Source organism: Syzygium oleosum, unplaced genomic scaffold (assembly GCF_021117445.2).
Source record: "Syzygium oleosum isolate NSW1041296 unplaced genomic scaffold, Sole_v2.1 Sole_v2.09, whole genome shotgun sequence".
NCBI classification, from domain to species: domain Eukaryota; kingdom Viridiplantae; phylum Streptophyta; class Magnoliopsida; order Myrtales; family Myrtaceae; genus Syzygium; species Syzygium oleosum.
The window spans coordinates 1,117,451-1,136,739 of NW_026607493.1; the positions used below are offsets into that span (position 1 = coordinate 1,117,451).

The 19,289-nt window shown below is 42.2% G+C and overlaps 1 pseudogene; it reads right to left on the reverse strand.

Annotated features, from left to right (window-relative positions):
• Nucleotides 1-1,932: 1,932 nt before the first annotated feature.
• On the reverse strand, nt 1,933-16,802 carry LOC115670814 (oligopeptide transporter 1-like; annotated as a pseudogene).
• Nucleotides 16,803-19,289: the final 2,487 nt, after the last annotated feature.

The following is a 19,289-nucleotide window of genomic DNA, read 5'->3' on the forward strand; positions in this document are numbered from 1 at the left end:
ACATAATTGCCCATGCTCTTAGAACAAGATGATTTTCGCAACATCATAAGAGACGAGAAACATACCTTGATCCATGATGATTCCTTATGAAGAAATCAATTGTAAATGAGAAATCTTTAAAAAAATAGGTTTCTTTCTCTTGACCTCTTTTCGCTTTCTGACGTTCTTGATGGAAAAGAAACCGTTGTTCTATTCTAGGGTTGAGAGAGGACTAGTTTTTAATTGGGTCTTTTATAGTCATACCATCCATCAGGGTGTACAGTAATTAGAATACACCTCTCTATTGACCAATAGGAATTTAGCACATAATAATTGTTAAACTTAAACCACATATGGGCTAGGCTATTAATCACGTGGGCCATAATAAAATCCAACATTCTCCCACTTGGCCCATGTGATATTATTCAACTTTAAGGTTTAACAATAAAACATAATGCACAAAGTATAAGCTAAATCCTTTCTCAAATTGGCCAAATCATAAATCATCATTAAGTAAGAACTTATAAGGATCATGGCGGTTGTATGTCATTAGTTCGACACAGTCCTTTTCATGTATCACAGTATCAGTCCTATACTTAACATGATCAATAATGAGAGATAACATAATAGTCCAGCAATAATGTTTTTTTCATAAACAAATCCTGTCAACATTCACATAATTCATCCATGTATATACTAACATAAGGAAACAGGATGCATAAGTGTATCAGAAACAATACATAAGTGTATCGGAGTGTCAAGTACATAAGAGCATAAAACTTTAACATAATGTCAATAATGATTTTCAATAATGCCTATTCTTTCGACATGTTCACTAAATGTCTTTGGTGGCAACCCTTTAGTTAACGGATCTACAACCATAAAATTGGTGCTAATGTGCTCAATTGACACTCTTCGTTTATGAACTTCTTCTTTAACGGCAAAATATTTCAATTCCATGTGTTTAGCACCCTTCGAATACTTGTCGTTTTTAGAGAAGAAGACTGCTGCTGCATTATCACAATAAATTTTCAGCGGCTTGGCAATACTGTCGACAATTCCAAGTCCTGAAATAAAGTTCCGCGGCCATAATCCATGAACAGTGGCCTCAAAGCATGCCACAAACTTAGCTTCCATAGTGGATGCAGCAATGACAGACTGTTTCGCACTTTTCCATGAAATTGCTCCTCCAGCTAAAAGGAACAAATATCCATACGTGGACTTTCTGGTATCCACACACCCAGCTCAGTCCGAATCTAAATAACCTATCACCTCAAGATGATCGGACCTTCTAAACGTAAGCATATAATCTTTTGTCCCTTGCAAGTATCTCAATACTTTCTTTGCAACTTTCCAATGATCCAATCCTGGATTACTTTGATACCTGCCCAGCATTCCGAAGAAAAACTAATGTCTGGCCTGGTACAAGTCTGAGCATACATCAAGCTCCCAACAATAGATGCATAAGGAATTTGTTTCATTCTTTGGGCATTGCATAAGGCCCAATTTATCTCCTTTCTGAATTGGAACAACACTTGTAGAGCACTTTTCCATCTTGAATCTCTCTAGAACTTTGTTCATATATGCTTTCTGAGACAACCCTAACAATTCTTGTGATCTATGACGGAATATATCAATTCCAATCACATAAGATGCCTCACTCATATCTTTCATTTCAAAGTTCTTAGAAAGGAATTTCTTGGTCTCATGTAACAAACCAAGATCATTAGTAGTAAGCAAGATATTTTCAAAATACAAAATCAGAAATATAAACTTGCTCCCACTGACCTTCAGATATATACACCGATCAACAGTGTTTTCCTTAAATCCAAAGGAAGTGATAGTATCATTGAACTTAAGATACCATTGTCGGGAAGCTTGTTTAAGTCTGTATATTGACTTCTTAAGTTTACACACCATATGGTCCTTTCCTTCAACTGAAAACCCCTCTGGTTAGTCCATATAAACTTCTTCATCTAAATTCCCATTCAAAAAGGCAATTTTCACATCTATTTGGTGTAACTCTAAGTCGTAATGAGCCACCATAGCCATAATAATTGTCAGAGAGTCCTTCTTAGACACGGGAGAGAAGATCTCTTTATAATAAACACCATCTTTTTGAGTAAAACCTTTGGCAATGAGTCTAGCCTTGTATCTTTCAATATTGCTACTTGAGTCGCGTTTAGTCTTAAAGACCCATTTACAGCCGACTCTTTTACAACCTTCAGGCAAATCAACAAGGTCCCAAACTTCATTATGATCCATTGATTTTAACTCTTCCTTCATGGCGTCAAACCATCTATCAAAATTAATACTTTCCATGGCTTGTGAAAATGAAATTGGATCTTCATCAATTCCTAAGTGAAATTCAGATTCATGTAAATAAACCATATAATCATCAGAAATAGCAGATCTTCTTTGCCTTTGAGACCTTCTTAATGCCACTTCATGTGGTTCATCTACTGCAGGTTCCTTAGTAGCAACTTCATCATGGAGTGTTTGGTCATTTATTTGTTGTTCTTGTATGTTGTCAAACCGTTTGACAGCTGTGGGAACAACAACCTGATAATGAGTTATAGGTAAAGGTACTTGTACAACTTTTTGAATTTCCACTTTTCGTGGTTCTACACTCCCACTAGTTTCACCATTTTAAATGAACCTAGATTTCAACAATTCTTGTACTATGGTTAGGACAGTAAAATCTATACCCTTTGGATTTTTCTGGATAACCAATGAAGAAACCACTGGTTGTTCTTGAGTCTAGTTTCTTTTCATGAGGATTATAAATCCTTACTTCCGTTAGGCAACCTCAAACATGCAGGTGCCTCAAACTGGGTTTCCTTCCTATCCATAGTTCAAAAGGAGTCTTTGGAACTACCTTACTAGGAACCCTGTTTAATAAATACATGTCGATTTTCAAAGTATTAGGTACTGAAAGGACACTAGTTGATTAATTAGTGTAATCAAGTCTCCGAACCCTTAGAATCTCTGGTTTGTAGAAGTGAAGTAAGTCTCTCATGCTTTACTTGGGTGTCTAATCGACTCACCAAAAACTAATTAGTGGTGACTCCTAAATGAAATTGATTTGCATGTTAACGTAAACCTAAGTCGCGAATTGGTATGGGCTTGGGAGAGCTCAAGCTAAGTTAAACTTACTAATCCATTAGCCAAACCCCTTAAGTGGCGAGGCCGGTTCAAGGAGGTCGCGACACCTTGGTGTTACAGCTGTGAGGATGTGAAAGGTGCAGAGCGAATCCAAGTGCTGGGAGTGCAAGAGGTCGCGTTGACTAATAGGCTTGGAAGAAAACCCAATCATGACTGCTTTTGATTGCCTGTTCGGGTGGCTTTTATTTTGCTTTTTACTTGTCGTCCTCGCTACCCGAATGCTGATGCAGAGCCGAATCTCTTTCTAGTTCTAATCGTCGTGCGCCGAAGAAGTAAATTTGGATCCCCCTCGACCGGCTTTATCGTCGATCTACCGCGGTGCTGGCAAACTGGTTGGGTCGGCATGAGGACGGCACGGTTGCCTCGACGTGCTAGTTTCGACCCAGACTCGTGGCGAGCAGAGCCGGGCCAGGTCATTTAGTAAAAGCCCGTATGTGTGCTTCTATTTTCTTTATAGCCCTTTGAGGGTTTTGTTTTTCACTATCTCTCTTTGGGCCTAAGGCCCTTAGAATCTACTTTCAATTGCCCAATCACTATTCATTTGGTAAAAGCCCGTACATGTGCGCGGTGCTCACGGGGATTGAACCTCGAACCCATTACTCTCCGGCCCCACCCGTCCAATCTCTTTACCTACAGGGCCACATGCCTATTGGCCCCAATCGCTACCCTGTGAGTTGCTGCTGCCGGGCGTCTTTTTAGGATCCAACGGCCATTGACTTGGCAGGGATTTGAAAGCTCGGCCGGGCATGACATGGTCAGGTCGTGTACATAGGCACATCTTGCTCGGCAGATGTCCTGTGCCTGGCGAGGCGTGCCACGCCTGGGTCGAGCCCGGGTTGGGTTGGTCTTTCTGCCATCAAACAATTTCCAATGCAAAGTAGTTATGTTTTCAAATTTTAATTGTAATAAGTTAAATAATTTCTCAAGAAGCGTTAACTATTTGAGTAATTATAATATAGTTGATGTTATCTAGCATCAACGAATGAGAGAGAGAAATGACGTGGCCATTTTGATGATAGTTACTACAATTTGATTGTGATAGCTATTACACGAGAGGGTCGTGTAATATCTATCATGGTTACTACAACCAAATACTATTGTCCCTTTTTCTTTGAGTACATAACATTTGTTGATATATAATCTAACTCATTCTCCCAGTATGATGTACTTTCAGTATGGTAATCGCCGATATTACGTCCTTTGAATTTTCAGGTGAATCGAGTTTAAGGACAGTTTTAGCCATATGCATAGAATGATCCAACGCAAACTTCTAACCTATAACTGGACAACCCTCAAACTTGAACCCTGGGGCTGTAGGACATTGAACCAATGTGCACTGATCATCTCCCACAAGTCGCCACCACTCTGGACCGTGGACTTGTATTGATTGAAAGGCGAAATGGAGGAGCACTGCCATAACGTCGACTCCGGCATCCAGAGCGGACGATAAGACGTAGTTGTACCGTGCCCACCAACCCTTGAACCTCCTGTAAACATACAAGTTGAAGAAGATCCCGACAGCACCTCAAGTCGTATAGTTCAGGACTGAGGCCGGTGGAATGAGTGATGCGCCGTCTATGATGATTGGCATGTTCATGTGCTGAATCCACTTTTTGTTGGGGAATCGCCGCGACAGGTACCAGACCGGCACAGGGGCGAGCAGTCCGATGAGGAAGAACTAGTTCATCTAGGGATAGACCCCTAACTTTCCAAATATCCCGAGCAGGCAGACGATTCCCCAGATGATTGATTGAGGCGTTGTAGAAGACATGGTCGCCTGGGCATGTCCATGGGCTTCCATGCGGCTGCTGGGACCTGTCGCATATGTGGTCGGTGCTGGTGATTAGCCACCACGCGGTGCCGAAATAGACGCTTGAAGCGAGGATCGTCCCAACCAACTGTGGAATTGGGAAGTTCACAATATTATGAGCAAGTCCAAAGCGAGAAAAGGGAGGAGTTTGAAAAGTTTCAACTCGCTGTGATGCAATTAACCTAAACGACGAACAACGACTTTGGAGGGATCTTCATGGGCAAAAGTACACCACAAGTGCCATAACTTGTGTACGGCGATTACTTTGGTGTCATAACTTTTTTCGGATCACTTTGGTGCCAAGTCGGAGGAAAATCGATCACTTTAGTGACTCCGGCCAAAATTCCGGCCAAAAAGCTAACATGGCATTTATATTTAAAAAAATGGTCTGACTTGTACACGGTGGAAATTACGTGGCTTTTTTTCGAATTTTTTAATTTTTAGAAAAATAATAATAATTAAAATAATTTAAAAAAAAAATAAAAACAAAAAGGTGTTGCAGCTCCCTCGCCGCTGTTGCCGCCAAGCCACCACCGCCGGGAAGGGCCGGCGGTGGTGGACGTAGTGGTCGGCGAGGGTCGCCGGCCCTTGGCGGGACCCGGCGACCCTCGCCTCGCCCGATGAGGGGCGGATCCGGCGAGGCGAGACCTCGCGGTCGCCGGGTCACGACGGCGAGGCCCCGCCCGCCGTCGCTGGGTCGCGACGGCGAGGCCCCGCCGTCCATCACCGGGCGAGGCCGCGCTTCCCGGCCGAAGGCAAGGCCGACCTCGCCGTCGCTCGGGTCGCGATGGCGAGGCACGGCCTCGCCTTCGCCGGGTGAGGCGGGACCTCGCCATCGCTCGGGTCGCGGCGGCGAGGTCCCGCCTCGCCCGGCGAGAGGCGAGCCGACCTCGCTGTCGCCCGGGTCGCGATCGCGAGGCGCAGCCTCGCCTTTGGGGCGAGGCGAGACCTGCCGTCGCGACCCTGTGCGACGGCAAGGTCTCGCCTCGCCGGATCCGCCCTCGCCGGCGAGGCGAGGTCGTCGGGGTCGGCGAGGGTTGTCGGGCCCCGGCCAGGGGCCGGCGACCCTCGCCGACCATTGCGCCCACCACCGCCGGCTCTTCCCGGCGGTGGTGGCTTGGAGGCAGCAGCGGCGAGGGCTCCCTCGCCGCTGCTGCAGAGCTTTTTTTTTAATTAATTAATTAATAAATATAATATTTTAAAAAAAATACACGTCAGCGGGCTAAACGGCGTCGTTTTTGGTTTTTAATGCTGACTGGACCTCTCCGGCGAGCCGTGGACCTCTCCGGCGAGCCGTGTCAGCGCCACATCGGATTTCCGGCGAGCCACGTTAGCATTGGCACTAAAGTGATCGATTTTCAAAAAAGTTGGCACCAAAGTGATCCGAAAAAAAGTTATGGCACCAAAGTGATCACCGTACACAAGTTATGGCACTTGTGGTGTACTTTTGCCGATCTTCATGTAGTGACCTAATTTGAAGTCTCCAAGAAATGAGATTGCTTAGGCCATGATGATGTAGCCGTATGTCTTGAAGGCTACGTTGGCGAGAGGCTTCCTTTGATACATAAATCCTATGACCAACTCCGTGATCACATTTAGCCCCGGCATCTGCGGCAAAATATTTTGTGTATCAGAAATGTTTCTTCTTTGGTATCTACCTATTAATTTAAATCGCATTCTTGTGTTGCTAGTTAAGTGAATTACAATGTTTGTCGTGGCTGTGATGATCCCAATTGGTAATGTGAAGAGCAGCGCAATCCCACACTCTAGAAGGAGTCCCCACCAAGGCAGTTGGAGCTGTTTGCCGAAACCTTCACAAACCCACTGAGGAAGTCCAAACACTATAATCAAGATAGCGTGAAACCACCACTAAGGTACTGCTTCATAGTTTTGCTTCATTAGCTTTGTGTGCACGTCTCCGCAGTGATCGCCTCCCACCGTTATCTTCCACATTTGGTAGATTGTTCTGGACCAAATAATTCTTGGAAAACCAAATCTTTTCACTGAGTTGAGTAATTGACAAATATAAAATTATTTATAGTAAATCTGCACTGTATATGCAAGTAACCATACATTGAACAAGACAAAGGAGAAAACAGATAAAAATGAACTTACTTTCCATTGTAAAGGGTGACATGCGAGAGGGTAGAGATCAAAGCTGCAAAACTCAGCCCATAAGTGATGACAAAGGAGATGACGGAGAGGTAAGCGATTTTTGGGAAAAGGTATTCCGGCACCAGAAAATAAGCGAAGCTCGATATGAATACCATCAGGAAAAATTGGACCCTCGTAAATCCTCCCTTGGGCCTCTTTTCGTGTTCATGGAAAGCCCTGTATACGAGATAAAAAGTTGGTAACGTGAAAGAATCAAGGTAAGGTTTGTCACGTGTGAGTTAAAAGAAAGGGAACAAGTACCTGAAAAGAGAAACCTCTGTTAGGTGTGATGGCCACCACATGTAGGGAGAGTCCACAAGGTATTGTCTGAACAAATCAGCCCATCCATAGCCAAGTATCACAGGTCGGTCGATTCACAATGATCCCACACCATGCGGCCTTAGGATCACTCCCAAGTCATCCTTGCACACACACACACACACTCGATTCACAAGAATGGAGAGAAATCATCGTAATAGTATTTCCTTGCAAATGAGCATGTACAAAAAAAGGGAGAGGATCCCCTATAGATCTGATCAGTTGATCCCCTCATGATCTAACGGTGGTATTTGAACCGATACAATCATTACATAGCTACACAAAAAGTTCCAGAGGCCCTAGGGGCATGGGGAAGCTCAAGGGATGCCTGCCAAGGGAAGCTGCAGGGTCATTTGTCAGAGGCAACTGAAGGGTCGCGAACAGTACTCGCGCCTAGTCACGGATGGGCCACGTCCTATGCACAAATGGGCCATGTCCCATGCACGTCCCCTCTCATGAACGCCCATCTCAAGAACGGGACCTTCAACCACGATTCCCGCCATCCTCTCTAAGATCAGTTTGAAGCCCCTTCGTCCGAATAATCACGGCATACTTGCTCTTCTCAAGAATGTTGCCTCTGGGTAAAACCACCTACCAATACTAATATGCACAAGCGAGGAGAGTATTGGTCTGCTAGCATTTAATTTAGATGGATGAGCTTTTGACTAAGTGGCGTGGGGAAAATGCGTAATGAATCACTTTATCACTTTTAATGAATCAATTTAGTCCACAACAGAAAGTCGGTTGTTGCGATCATGCATTTTGAGACATATTCGCTTTTACGGTACGAACGTTCATAGAAGGCTTAAAATCCATAATGCAGGATTAAGTAGAAACAACCTCTAAGAATGGTCTCTAGGATGTGACTCGCAAGTCAGCCTTACACACACACACACACTCGATTCACAAGAACGGAGAGAAAGCAGCGTAGTAGTATTTCCTTACAAATGAGCATGTACAAATGAAGGAGGAGGATCCACTCTATATACAAGTGTGGGTCTAATATGATCCGTTGATCCCCTCATGATCTAACGGTGGTATTTGAACCGATACAATCATTACATAGCTACACAAGAAGTTTCAGAGGCCCAAGGGACGTGGGGAAGCTCAAGGAACGCCTGCCAAGGGAAGCTACATGGTCGTTTGTCAGAGGCAAGTGAAGGTTCGCAAATGGTGTTCGCGCCTAGTCACGGATGGGCCACGACCCATGCACGAATGGGCCACGTCCCATGCACGAATAGGTCACGTCCCATGCACGAATAGGTCACGTCCCATGCACATAAGACCCCATATATCTTTCACGGATGGGCTCGGAGCCCTTCGTTCCCTTGAGCCGTGTCACAAGCATATGAAATTCATTCGGTAAGAAAACAATTGAATATAGGGGAAAGAGCAAGTAAGGAAATATAGTAACTATATAACATGAAGAAATTGAAGTGCATGAGTCGTCTGTAACAGCATGAAGGCTGTAATAATATGGATGCTTCCGTGATAAAAAAACCTTGGTAATTGTGAAAATTGGCACTGCATAGGCTCCGCGCGACCCAAGATTGGCAAAGATGGTGATCAGGACATGTTCTTTCATATTGAAAGGTCCTGGATTTAGTGAGAACGCCCATCTCATGAACGGGACCTTCAACCACGATTCCCGCCATCCTCTCTAAGATTAGTTTGAAGTCCCTTCGTCCGAATAATCACAGCATACTTGCTCTTCTCAAGAATGTTGCCTCTGGGTAAAATCACCTACCAATACTAATATGCACAAGCAAGGAGAGTATTAGTCTGCTAGCATTTAATTTAGATGGATGAGCTTTCGACTAAGTGGCGTGGGGAAGATGCGCAATGAATCACTTTATCACTTTTAATGAATCAATTTAGTCCACAACATAAAGTCGGTTGTTGCGATCGTGCATTTTGAGACATATTGGCTTTTACAGTACGAACGTTCATAGAAGGCTTAAAATCCATAATACAGGATTAAGTAGAAACAACCTCTAAGAATGGTCTCTAGGATGTGACTCGCAAGTCAGCCTTACACACACACACACTCGATTCACAAGAATGGAGAGAAAGCAGAGTAGTAGTATTTCCTTACAAATGAGTATGTACAAATGAAGGAGGAGGATCCACTGTATATACAAGTGTGGGTCTAATATGATCCGTTAATCCCCTCATGATCTAACGGTGGTATTTAAACCGATACAATCATTACATAGCTACACAAGAAGTTTCAGAGGCCCTAGGGGCGTGGGGAAGCTCAAGGAATGCCTGCTAAGGGAAGCTATAGGGTCGTTTGTCAGAGGCAACTGAAGATTTGCATTGCATAGGCTCCGCGCGACCCAAGGTTAGCAAAGATGGTGATTAGGACATGTTCTTTCAAATCGAAAGGTCCTGGATTTAGTGAGAACGCCCATCTCATGAATGGGACCTGGATCGGCCTCGAAGGGAGTGTTGCGGCGATCAATCGTCCCGAGGGAAGTGTAACAATTTGTGCTAAAATTGCCAAAATGCGGTATTGGTTAGTCCGATAGCTGAAGAATTGGTTGGTGAAGCACAAGATCACGCACGAGGCCACGCTGAGAACCCATGTCCTGAATGTCAGGACGGACAGCGATGGGTCATCCGTCAGTGGAACCGTGAGGTACACCTCTTCGATGGGGCAATCATTTGTCATTCCGTCTCCTCCTGCGTGGTAAGTTAGTAGCATTTGGTCACAAAACTGGAACGGCAAATGTAAATGCTTTCGGTGGTGATGGGCAAGGAGCTTACCAGACAATTTTTCAGCAGACTCTGCACCTTCAACCACGATTCCCGGCATCCTCCCTAAGATCAGCTTGAAACCCCTCCGTCCGAATAATCACTGTTTACTTGCTCTTCTCAAGAATGTTGCCTCTGGGTAAAACCACCTACCAATACTAATATGCACAAGCGAGGAGAGTATTGGTCTGCTAGCATTTAATTTAGATGGATGAGCTTTCGACTAAGTGGCGTGGGGAAGATGCGTAGTGAATCACTTTATCACTTTTAATGAATCAATTTAGTCCATAACACAAAGTCGGTTGTTGCTATCGTGCATTTTGAGACATATTTGCTTTTACAGTATGAACGTTCATAGAACGCTTGAAATTCATAATGCTGGATTAAGTAGAAACAACCTCTAAGAATGGTCTCTAGGATGTGACTCGCCCTTTAAGTGGGTGAGATAGGGAAAATTACCAAAATAGTCATAAACCTTTTGCAATTGTGCAAATTCGGTCCTAAACCTTTTTTTTTTGGCCAATTCAGTCCTAAACCTTTTGCAATTGTACCAATTCAGTCCATCCGGCCACTTTTGGTCGACGGGCGCTGACGTGGACGTCGGACGAAGAAGATGGGTTCCCGGGTCGGGTCGTATTCACCCGGTCGACCTGGGAAGCCCGGTTTTGACAAAATTCGCAAATTAAGCTCGATTTTGATCCAATTTTCAAAATTAAACCCCAAAATTTAATTTCTCATCACATTTTGAACCCAAATATGAGATTTTCCTCAATTTTTGTCATAATCATGTCTAAGATTTTTACATTTTTATACTCGGGTTAATAGGGTTTTGTTCAATTCAATATCTTAATGACCTGATTAGGCAAAATTGGTGCCAAAATTGAATTACACACATCTGATAAACCCTAGAAACGATGGTCTCATGGTTCGACAATTTCGAATTGCGAACGATTCCCAATTTGGGCTCAAAATTCCTAATTTTTAATTGAATTTTGGGTTTTTATGATTTCTTTAACAAATTGTGCAATTGGATCGACCATCATGTAATTCAAGATCCCAGAATCATTTTTTTGTGAAGACACTATGACTTAAAAATGACTAGAAAAGATTTAATTGCATTTTTGGTTTAATTCGGGTTTGATTTTGCCTAATTTTGGGAAAAACACATACCCGATTCAAAATTTTCAAAATTAATGATGCATTAATGAAATTGGATTTAAAATAAGACTAATGACTATTTTTATGGAATTTTATGATTGCATTTGCTATTTTTCTTGATTTTCTCACTCATATTGACAAAAAGAAATTAAAGAAAAACTCAGGAAAATGCTAAAAAAATTATTTTTGGTCTAGAAATAGGTTTCTAGGTTTGGCCAAGATTCCTAATCCTACTTTTGAGATTTTTGAAAATGTGAAAAAAAATGAGCTAAAAATCAGGTGTTAACACACGTCCCATGCACGAATGGGCCACGTCCCATGCATGAATGGGTCACATCCCATGCACATAAGACGCCCTATATCGTTCACGGATGGGTTCGGAGCCCTTCGTTCCCTTGGGCCGTGTCACATGCATATGAAATTCATTCGGTAAGAAGACAATTATATATAGGGGAATTGGCAAGTAAGGAAGGATAGTAACTATATAACATGAAGAAATTGAAGTGCATGAGTCGTCTGTAACAGCATGAAGGCTGTAATAATATGGATGCTTCCGTGATAGAGAACCTTGGTAATTGTGAAAATTTGCACTGCATAGGCTCCGCGCGACCCAATGTTGGCAAAGATGGTGTTCTGGACATGTTCTTTCAAATTGAAAGGTCCTGGATTTAGTGAGAACTCCCATCTCATGAACGGGACCTGGATCGGCCTCGAAGGGAGTGTTGCGGCCATCAATCGTCCCAGGGGAAGTGTAACAATTTGTGCTAAAATTGCCGAAATGCGGTATTGGTTAGTCCGATAGCTGAAGAATTCGTTGGTGAAGCACAAGATCACGTACGAGGCCGCCCCGAGAACCCATGTCCTGAATGTCAAGACGGGCAGCGATGGGTCATCCGTCAGTGGAACCGTGAGGCGCACCTCTTCGATGGGGCAATCATCTGTTATTCCGTCTCCTCCTACGTGGTAAGTTAGTAGCATTCGGTCACAAAACTAGAACAGCAAATGTAAATGCTTTCGGTGGTGATGGGCGAGGAGCTTGCCGGACAATTTTTCGGCAGACTCTGCACCTTCAACCACGATTCCCGCCATCCTCCCTAAGATCAGCTTGAAGCCCCTCCGTCCGAATAATCACTGTATACTTGCTCTTCTCAAGAATGTTGCCTCTGGGTAAAACCACCTACCAATACTAATATGCACAAGCGAGTAGAGTATTGGTCTGCTAGCATTTAATTTAGATGAATGAGCTTTCGATTAAGTGGCGTGGGGAAGATGCGTAATGAATCACTTTATCACTTTTAATGAATCAATTTAGTCCATAACACATAGTCGGTTGTTGCTATCGTGCATTTTGAGACATATTTGCTTTTACAGTATGAACGTTCATAGAACGCTTGAAATTCATAATGCAGGATTACGTAGAAATAACCTCTAAGAATGGTCTCTAGGATGTGACTCGCCCTTTAAGTGGGTGGGATAGGGAAAATTACAAAAAAAGTCATAAACCTATTGCAATTGTGCCAATTCGGTCCTAAACCTTTTTTTTTGCCAATGCAGTCCTAAACCTTTTGCAATTGTGCCAATTCAGTCCATCCGGCCACTTTTGGTCGGCCGGCGCTGACGTGGACGTCGGGCGAAGAAGATGGGTTCCCGGGTCGGGTCTGGTTGACCTGGTCGACCTGGGAAGCCCGGTTTTGACTAAATCCGCAAATTAAGCTCGATTTTGATCCAATTTTCAAAATTAAACCCCAAAATTGAATTTCTGATCACATTTTGAACCCAAATATGTGATTTTCCTCAATTTTTGTCATAATCATGTCTAAGATTTTTAAATTTTTGTACTTGGGTTAATAGGGTTTTGTTCAATTCAATATCTTAATGACCTGATTCGGCAAAATTGGTGCCAAAATTGAATTACACACATCTGATTAACCCTAAAAACGATGGTCTCATGCTTCGACAATTTCGAATTGGGCACGATTCCCAATTTGGGCTCAAAATTCCTAATTTTCAATTGAATTTTGCGGTTTTCTGATTTCTTTAACAAATTGTGAAATTGGATTGAGAATCATATAATTCAAGATCCCAGAATCATTTTTTGTGAAGACACTATGACTTAAAAATGACTTGAAAAGATTTAATTGCATTTTTGGTTTAATTCGGGTTTGATTTTGCCCAATTTTGGGAAAAATACATACCCGATTGAAAATTTTCAAAATTGATGATGCATTAGTGAAATTGGATTTAAAATAAGACTAATGACTATTTTTATGAAATTTTATGATTCCATTTGCTATTTTTCTTGATTTTCTAACACATATTGACTAAAAGAAATTAAAGAAAAACTCAGGAAAATGCTAAAAAAATTATTTTTGGTCTAGAAATGAGTTTCTAGGTTTGGACAAGATTCCTAATCCTAATTTTGACATTTTTGAAAATGTGAAGAAAAAAATAAGCTAAAAATCAGGTGTTAACACACGTCCCGTGCACGAATGGGCCACGTCCCGTGCACGAATGGGTCATATCCCATACACGTAAGACGCCCTATATCGTTCACGGATGGGTTCGGAGCCCTTCGATCCCTTGGGCCGTGTCACATGCTTATGAAATTCATTCGGTAAGAATACAATTATATATAGGGGAATGAGCAAGTAAGGAAGGATAGTAACTACATAACATGAAGAAATTGAAGTGCATGAGTTGTCTGTAACAGCATGAAGGATGTAATAATATGGATGCTTCTGTGATAGAGAACCTTGGTAATTGTGAAAATTTGCACTGCATAGGCTCCGCGCGACCCAAGGTTAGCAAAGATGGTGTTCTCGACATGTTCTTTCAAATTGAAAGGTCCTGGATTTAGTGAGAACGCCCATCTCATGAACGGGACATGGATCGGCCTCGAAGGGAGTGTTGCGGCCATCAATCATCCTAAGGGAAGTGTAACAATTTGTGCTAAAATTGCCGAAATGCTGTATTGGCTAGTCCGATAGGGGTAGAATTGGTTGGAGAAGCACAAGATCACGCACAAGGCCACGCCGAGAACCCATGTCCTGAATGTCAGGACGGGCAGCGATGGGTCATCCGTCAGTGGAACCGTGAGGCGCACATCTTCCATTGGGGCAATCATCTGTTATTCCGTCTCCTCCTGCGTGGTAAGTTAGTAGTATTCGGTCACAAAACTAGAACAGCAAATGTAAATGCTTTCGGTGGTGATGGGCGAGGAGCTTACCGGAAAAAATTTTCGGCAGACTCTGCACCTTCAACCACGATTCCCGCCATCCTCCCTAAGATCAGCTTGAAGCCCCTCCGTCCGAATAATCACTGTATACTTGCTCTTCTCAAGAATGTTGCCTCTAGGTAAAACCACCTACCAATACTAATATGCACAAGCGAGGAGAGTATTGGTCTGCTAGCATTTAATTTAGATGGATAAGCTTTCGACTAAGTGGCGTGGGGAAGATGCGTAATGAATCACTTTATCACTTTTAATGAATCAATTTAGTCCATAACACAAAGTCGGTTGTTGCTATCGTGCATTTTGAGACATATTTGCTTTTACAGTATGAACGTTCATCGTACGCTTGAAATCCATAATAAAGGATTAAGTAGAAACAACCTCTAAGAATGGTCTCTAGGATGTGACTCGCCCTTTAAGTGGGTGAGAAAGGGAAAATTACAAAAAAAGTCATAAACCTATTGCAATTGTGCCAATTCGGTCGTAAACTTTTTTTTCTTTTTGCCAATTCAGTCCTAAACCTTTTGCAATTGTGCCAATTCAGTCCATCCGGCAACTTTTGGTCGGCTGGCGCTCACGTGCACGTCGGGCGAAGAAGATGGGTTCCCGGGTTGGGTCAGGTTGACCCGGTCGACCAGAGAAGCCCGGTTTTGACTAAATTCGCAAATTAAGCTCGATTTTGATCCAATTTTCAAAATTAAACCACAAAATTGAATTTCTCATCACATTTTGAACCCAAATATGTGATTTTCCCCAATTTTTGTCATAATCATGTCCAAGATTTTTAAATTTTTGTACTCGGGTTAATAGGGTTTTGTTCAATTCAATATCTTAATGACGTGATTAGGCAAAATTGGTGCCAAAATTGAATTACACACATTTGATTAACCCTAGAAACTATGTTCTCATGGATCGACAATTTCGAATTGCGCATGATTCCCAATATAGGCTCAAAATTCCTAATTTTAAATTGAATATTGGTTTATGATTTCTTTAACAAATTGTGCAATTGGATCGACAATCATGTAATTCAAGATCCCAGAATTATTTTTTGTGAAGACACTATGACTTAAAAATGACTAGAACAAATTTAATTGCATTTTTGGTTTAATTCGGTTTTGATATTGCCCAATTTTGGGAAAAACACATACCTGATTGAAAATTCTCAAAATTGATGATGCATTAATGAAATTGGATTCAAAATAAGAGTAATGACTATTTTTATGGAATTTTCTGATTCCATTTGCTATTTTTCTTGATTTTTTCACTCAATTTGACAAAAAGAAATTAAAGAAAAACTCAGGAAAATGCTAAAAAATTTATTTTTGGTCTAGAAATGGGTTTCTAGGTTTGGCCAAGATTCCTAATCCTAATGTTGAGATTTTTGAAAAAATGAAAAAAATATGAGCTAAAAATCAGGTGTTAACACACGTCCCATGCACGAATGGGCCACGTCCCATGCACGAATGGGTCACATCCCATGCATGTAAGACGCCCTATATCGTTCATGGATGGGCTCGGAGCCCTTCGTTCCCTTAGGCCGTGTCACATGCATATGAAATTCATTCGGTAAGAAGACAATTATATATAGGGGAATGAGCAAGTAAGGAAGGATAGTAACTATATAACATGAAGAAATTGAAGTGCATGAGTCGTCTGTAACAACATGAAGGCTGTAATAATATGGATGCTTCCGTGATAGAGAACCTTGGTAATTGTTAAAATTTGCATTGCATAGGCTCCGCGCGACCCAATGTTTGCAAAGATGGTGATCAGGACATGTTCTTTCAAATTGAAAGGTCCTGAATTTAGTGAGAACGCCCATCTCATGAACGGGACCTGGATTGGCCTCGAAGGGAGTGTTGCGGCCATCAATCGTCCCAGGGGAAGTGTAACAATTTGTGCTAAAATTGCCGAAATGCGGTTTTGGTTAGTCCGATAGCTGAAGAATTGGTTGGTGAAGCACAAGATCACGCACGAGGCCACGCCGAGAACCCATGTCCTGAATGTCAGGACGGGCAGCAATTGGTCATCCGTTAGTGGAACCGTGAGGCGCACCTCTTCGATGGGGCAATCATCTGTTATTCCATCTCCGCCTGCGTGGTAAGTTAGTAGCATTCGGTCACAAAACTAGAACAGCAAATGTAAATGCTTTCGGTGGTGATGGGCGAGGAGCTTACCGGACAATTTTTCGGCAGACTCTGTACCTTCAACCACGATTACCGCCATCCTTTCTAAGATCAGCTCGAAGCCTCTTCGTCCGAATAATCACTGTATACTTGCTCTTATCAAGAATGTTGCCTCTGGGTAAAACCACCTACCAATACTAATATGCACAAGCGAGGAGGGTATTGGTCTGCTAGTATTTAATTTAGATGGATGAGCTTTCGACTAAGTGGCGTGGGGAAGATGCGTAATGAATCACTTTATCACTTTTAATGAATCAATTTCGTCCACAACAGAAAGTCGGTTGTTGCGATCGTGTATTTTGAGACATATTTGCTTTTACAGTGTGAACGTTCATAGAACGCTTAAAATCCATAATGCACGATTAAGTAGAAACAACCTCTAAGAATGGTCTCTAGGATGTGACTCGCCCTTTAAGTGGGTGAGATAGGGAAAATTACCAAAAAAGTCATAAACCTATTGCAATTGTGCCAATTCGGTCCTTAACCTTTTTTTTTTCTTTTTGCCAATTCAGTCCTAAACCTTTTGTAATTGTGCTAATTCAGTCCATCCGGCCACTTTTCGTCGGCCGGCGCTGACGTGCACGTCGGGCGAAGAAGATGGGTTCCTGGGTCGGGTCGGGTTGACCTGGTCGACCAGGGAAGCCCGGTTTTGACTAAATTCGCAAATTAAGCTCGATTTTGATCCAATTTTCAAAATTAAACCCCAAAATTTAATTTCTCATCACATTTTGAACCCAAATATGCGATTTTCCCTAATTTTTGTCATAATCATGCCTAAGATTTTTAAATTTTTGTACTTGGGTTAATAGGGTTTTGTTCAATTCAATATCTTAATGACCTAAATAGGCAAAATTGGTGCCAAAATTGAATTACACACATCTGATTAACCCTAGAAACGATGGCCTCATGGATCAACAATTTCGAATTGCGCACGATTCCCAATTTGGGCTCAAAATTCCTAATTTTCAATTGAATTTTGGGGTTTTCTGATTTCTTTAACAAATTGTGCAATTGGATTGACTATCATGTAATTGAAGATCCCAGAATCATTTTTTGTGAAGACACTATGACTTAAAAATGACTAGAAAAGATTTAATTGCATTTTTGGTTTAATTCGGGTTTGATTTTGCCCAATTTTGGGAAAAACACATACCCGATTGAAAATTTTCAGAATTGATGATGCATTAATGAAATTGGATTTAAAATAAGACTAATGACTATTTTTATGGAATTTTATGATTCCATTTGCTATTTTTCTTGATTTTCTCACTCATTTTGACTAAAAGAAATTAAAGAAAAACTCAGGAAAATGCTAAAAAAATTATTTTTGGTCTAGAAATAGGTTTCTAGGTTTGGCCAAGATTCCTAATCCTCATTTTGAGATTTTTGAAAATATGAAAAAAAAATGAGCTAAAAATCAGGTGTTAACACACGTCCCATGCACGAATGGGCCACGTCCCATGCACGTAAGACGCCCTATATCGTTCACGGATGGGCTCGGAGCCCTTCGTTCCCTTGGGCCGTGTCACATGCATATGAAATTCATTCGGTAAGAAGACAATTATATATAGGGGAAGGAGCAAGTAAGGAAGGATAGTAACTACATAACATGAAGAAATTGAAGTGCATGAGTCGTCTGTAACAGCATGAAGGCTGTAATAATGTGGATGCTTCCGTGATAGAGAACCTTGGTAATTGTTAAAATTTGCACTGCATAAGCTCCGCGCGACCCGAGGTTGGTAAAGATGGTGATCAGGACATGTTCTTTCAAATTGAAAGGTCCTGGATTTAGTGAGAACGCCTATCTCATGAACGGGACCCGGATCGGCTTCGAAGGGAGTGTTGCGGCCATCAATCGTACCAGGGGAAGTGTAACAATTTGTGCTAAAATTGCCGAAATGCGGTATTGGTTAGTCCGATAGCTGAAGAATTCGTTGGTGAAGCACAAGATCACGCACGAGGCCACGCCGAGAACCCATGTCCTGAATGTCAAGACGGGCAGCGATGGGTCATCCGTCAGTGGAACCGTGAGGCGCACCTCTTCGATGGGGCAATCATCTGTTATTCCGTCTCCTCCTGCGTGGTAAGTTAGTAGCATTCGGTCACAAAACTAGAACAGCAAATGTAAATGATTTCGGTGGTGATGGGCGACGAGCTTACCGGACAATTTTTCGGCAGACTCTGCACCTTCAACCACGATTCCTGCCATCCTCCCTAAGATCAGCTTGAAGCCCCTCCGTCCGAATAATTACTGTATACTTGCTCTTCTCAAGAATGTTGCCTCTGGGTAAAACCACCAACTAATACTAATATCCACAAGCGAGGAGAGTATTGATCTGCTAGCATTTAATTTAGATGGATGAGCTTTCGACTAAGTGGCGTGGGGAAGATGCGTAATGAATCACTTTATCACTTTTAATGAATCAATTTAGTCCATAACACAAAGTTGGTTGTTGCTATCGTGCATTTTGAGACATATTTGCTTTTATAGTATGAACGTTCATAGAACGCTTGAAATCCATAATGC